At 45.9% G+C, this 5000-nt stretch overlaps 1 pseudogene; it reads right to left on the reverse strand.

Moving 5' to 3' along the window:
* Positions 1 to 2977: 2977 nt before the first annotated feature.
* The window catches only part of LOC128308237 (uncharacterized), a 6657-nt pseudogene continuing 4634 nt past the window's right edge, over positions 2978 to 5000 (reverse strand).

Below are 5000 nucleotides of genomic sequence, written 5' to 3' on the forward strand. Positions count from 1 at the left end.
CTATGATTTTCGTTTGCTTCGAGTCGTTCAGTCCAATACTTACCCTTGTCTATGATTTTCGCTCTAAGCCCAGTCGCCCTGCGCTCTGGAAATCACATTCCAACTCTATCACCGATAGCGCTCACACCTTGGAAACCACATTTCACCCAGGGGACCTTAGGGTGGATTTTGAGCCTTTCGGGATTGCGAAACCATCATTTAACACTCTAAACTTAATTTCCGCAATCCCAGACGCACTTTCCATATGGTCTCCAAAAATGCGTGTGAGCTGACCTGGTCCCTTATAATAGGCAATGAACACGATTTTGGCAAAATATTTTTTTCAAAATTTTTTGACTCACCGGGTAAAATCGAATTTACTTGGGAAAAATGTTCTAGCAGGGGCCCTCCCATACAAATTTTTTTCTTCTCAAAAATGATTTTCGTTTCACTTTTCATACTCAGGGGAGTCTAAAATTGATGTTTTGAGTCACCATGAAAAAAAAATTTTTTTTGACCCGAGCTTGTGTCGCGACCCAAAAATCGACTCACTTGGGAAAAATGTTCTAGCAGGGGCCCTCCCATACAAAAATTTTTTCTTCTCAAAAATGATTTTCGTTTCACTTTTCATACTCAGGGGAGTCTAAAATTGATGTTTTGAGTCACCGTGAAAAAAAAATTTTTTTGACCCGAGCTTGTGTCGGCGACCCAAAAATCGACGCACTTGGGAAATATGTTCTAGCAGGGGCCCTCCCATACAAAAATTTTTTCTTCTCAAAAATGATTTTCGTTTCACTTTTCATACTCAGGGGAGTCTAAAATTGATGTTTTGAGTCACCATGAAAAAAAAATTTTTTTTGACCCGAGCTTGTGTCGCGACCCAAAAATCGACTCACTTGGGAAAAATGTTCTAGCAGGGGCCCTCCCATACAAAAATTTTTTCTTCTCAAAAATGATTTTCGTTTCACTTTTCATACTCAGGGGAGTCTAAAATTGATGTTTTGAGTCACCGTGAAAAAAAAATTTTTTTGACCCGAGCTTGTGTCGGCGACCCAAAAATCGACGCACTTGGGAAATATGTTCTAGCAGGGGCCCTCCCATACAAAAATTTTTTCTTCTCAAAAATGATTTTCGTTTCACTTTTCATACTCAGGGGAGTCTAAAATTGATGTTTTGAGTCACCGAGAAAAAAAAATTTTTTTGACCCGAGCTTGTGTCGGCGACCCAAAAATCGACGCACTTGGGAAATATGTTCTAGCAGGGGCCCTCCCATACAAAAATTTTTTCTTCTCAAAAATGATTTTCGTTTCACTTTTCATACTCAGGGGAGTCTAAAATTGATGTTTTGAGTCACCGAGAAAAAAAAATTTTTTTGACCCGAGCTTGTGTCGGCGACCCAAAAATCGACGCACTTGGGAAATATGTTCTAGCAGGGGCCCTCCCATACAAAAATTTTTTCTTCTCAAAAATGATTTTCGTTTCACTTTTCATACTCAGGGGAGTCTAAAATTGATGTTTTGAGTCACCGTGAAAAAAAAATTTTTTTGACCCGAGCTTGTGTCGGCGACCCAAAATCGACGCACTTGGGAAAAATGTTCTAGCAGGGGCCCTCCCATACAAAAATTTTTTCTTCTCAAAAATGATTTTCGTTTCACTTTTCATACTCAGGGGAGTCTAAAATTGATGTTTTGAGTCACCGTGAAAAAAAAATTTTTTTGACCCGAGCTTGTGTCGGCGACCCAAAATCGACGCACTTGGGAAAAATGTTCTAGCAGGGGCCCTCCCATACAAAAATTTTTTTTTGACTCACCGGGTAAAATGGTCGCACTTGGTAAAAATGTTCTAGCAGGGGCCCTCCCATACAAAATTTTTTTCTTTTCAAAAATGATTTTCGTTTCACTTTTCATACTCAGGGAAGTCTAATATTGAAGTTTTGAGTCACCGTGAAAAAAATTTTTTTTTGACTCACTGGGTAAAATGGTCGCACTTGGGAAAAATGTTCTAGCAGGGGCCCTCCCATACAAAAAATTTTAATTTCTCAAATCGATCCGTGGTTTCACTTTTCATACTCTAGGGCCCATTTGCTTCAACTTTGGAAAAAATTTTCGATGATGAAAAATTTTCACCTTCGACGTCCATCGACCACTCGACCCGAACTTGGTACTTTTGTATGGAGGTACCCAAGTGGTGACTTTCTCATACAAAAATTTTTATTTCTCAAATCGATCCGTGGTTTCACTTTTCATACTCTAGGGCCCATTTGCTTCAACTTTGGAAAAAATTTTCGATGATGAAAAATTTTCGCCTTCGACGTCCATCGACCACTCGACCCGAACTTGGTACTTTTGTATGGAGGTACCCGAGTAGTGACTTTTTCATACAAAAATTTTTATTTCTCATATCGATCCGTGGTTTCACTTTTCATACTCTAGGGCCCAATTGCTTCAACTTTGGAAAAAATTTTCGATGATGAAAAATTTTCACCTTCGACGTCCATCGACCACTCGACCCGAACTTGGTACTTTTGTATGGAGGTACCCGAGTGGTGACTTTTTCATACAAAAATTTTTTTGCGAATACGTGTTCGTTCGCGATCATTTAGGCCATGAACAACAAGTCCGCTGCGATAGAAATAGTGCATTGTAGTTACTCGACGAGAAAAAAAATCGGGACTTAGAAAAATTTTTGAAAGTCAAATCGTATTGACTTCCAACAACACCTGATAATAAACACACATTGCCTGTTGCACCACAGATCGCATTTGACTTAACAAATCGCCTGTTGGTACGCACATCACCATCGACTTTACCAATCGCGTTTCGCACCGCTAATCCCACTTGGCGTGGAGCCACGCACATAATGTTGCGAGGAGAGTATTAATCGGGACTTAGCGTTTTAAGCTCGCGAACACTCCACTATGGGAGTGCACGCAAGCACCAACTGTACACACACAACACAACAATCACTCTCGCGAACACTCCATTCCCAAAGTGAACGCGAGCACCAGCAAGCATGGGTCGCCTGAGAGGATCGATGCGAACGCATCTCTACAACTCGCAGCTCCCAGCCTGTAGTCCCGTCGTTTGCGGGCGGTCGAAGGTGTCGAAACTAGTTGTATCCACGGTCGACGGAAACACAGCCACCAGGGTTCCCTGTGGTAAGGTACTTCCACGTGCAGCGTGCTCCCGCCCGTTGCGGCTCAGTCTAGTGCTATAGCGGGGATGAGACGTCAGTGTGCGCGGGGCAGCACCGACGGATCTCGGAGGGTTGTTAAGCCCGCTAGCTTCCGATCACCTAATGGGTTTGAGAAGCGCTATCAGCTCGGATTGGATACGACCTTAGAGGCGTTCAGGCATAATCCAGCGGACGTAGCGTCATACCAAAGTCCGGTCGAACTAGTATTGAGCCAGTGGTCCGTACCTGTGGTTCCTCTCGTACTGCACAGGAATTCCGTTAAGATAGCGGCAAACAGCACACACCAGTAGGGTAAAACTAACCTGTCTCACGACGGTCTAAACCCAGCTCACGTTCCCTTGAAAGGGTGAACAATCCTACGCTTGGTGAATTTTGCTTCACAATGATAGGAAGAGCCGACATCGAAGGATCAAAAAGCCACGTCGCTATGAACGCTTGGCGGCCACAAGCCAGTTATCCCTGTGTGTGTGACAGCTGTCATAGCAGTGATCGGACGTGCTTCTGTGTCGCTCCGGTTAAAAGCGGAAAATTCGGGTGTAAAACTTTGCGAAAAGGGCCAAAAAGTGTTTTAATCAGTGTCTTTTAGTGCCTTCTACCCCTGAATGGTGAAATATTAACGAAACAGGACGATGCTCGCCTGATAAAAGCGAAAGAAATCTCTCCCATACATTTTGTATGGGAACAGACCAGTGCTGTTTATACGCGAAATAGGCGATTAAAACATTAAGTGGAACGTTAATTCAGTAGTGGCGTCACTGAAGAACATTATTCCGGTCGGTGGCAGTGTAGAAAACGCCAAAAAACTATAAAATAAGTGCGTGCAAAATAGCGGCAGAGTGGCGTCAGGTGGATCGTCGCGTGTGGGTGTGCGCTCGAGCGACGCGTTGTGACAGCTCAGAGCTTCTGCTCCACAGCGCCACCTATCCGCGAGGTGGAGAAGCGCGTAGCGACGAAAGCTCCCGAGGCAGTGTATGCGGACGGTATACATTTAGGCGCGAACGCAACGCAGCGGAGACTTAAGCAGGACGGCAGACAGCGAACCCGAAAACAAATTTTTGAAAACATATTTATTTATTTAATAAAATTTGTTTGAGTTTTTTTTTTTTGTTTGTTCTTGGGCGATCATCGTGGCGGTCCGCTGCTGGCGTCCCCCCGTGGAGGGGGAGTAAATCCAGCGTAAAGCGCGGACTCCTTTGGACTGGCGATGTCGTACAGTAGTCGGATCCTGCGGTCACGGTCGGGATCGACCGAGAGCCGGCCACCGGTGAGTTCGAAACCGGTGGTGATGCTTAGTCGAGTTACGGAAGGAAAGGCCACAGCCACGAGTGGTGTTGGCCGAACGAGTGGAGTTGGCACAGCCGTAGCAGCAGCGTCGGTAGTGTCGATGGAAAAGCTCATCGAGCGCTTGGAGGACCAACTGGCCCTCCTCAGAGCACAAATGACGGAGCAAGCGGAGCAGTTCCGCAAGGATTTAGCGGAGCTGCAAGAGAGTCATCGCCATGAGGTCCAGTACCTGCGCGATGAGAATCGGAAGGAGCGAGAGATGGTCTCCGGGCTCTTGACGCAGTTGGTGGCTGCGCAGTCGCAGCTGCAACAACATCAGCAGCAGCAGCAGCAGGCAGTGGGTGCGGTGACGGCTACGGTGGTGCCGTCTCCGGACCAGGAAGGCGGCTCCTGGGCCGAGGTGGTGCGCCGTAAGTCGGCACGCCAGCAGCCAGCCCAGCAGCAACAGCAGCAGCGTCCGCAGCAGGTGCAGCCGCGGACGAATCAACCAGTGAACCAGCCAGGGAACCAGCAAGGTAACCGAGTGGCTGGACAGCATCAGC

The sequence above is a fragment of the Anopheles moucheti genome (genome assembly GCF_943734755.1).
Source record: "Anopheles moucheti chromosome X unlocalized genomic scaffold, idAnoMoucSN_F20_07 X_unloc_3, whole genome shotgun sequence".
NCBI lineage: Eukaryota > Metazoa > Arthropoda > Insecta > Diptera > Culicidae > Anopheles > Anopheles moucheti.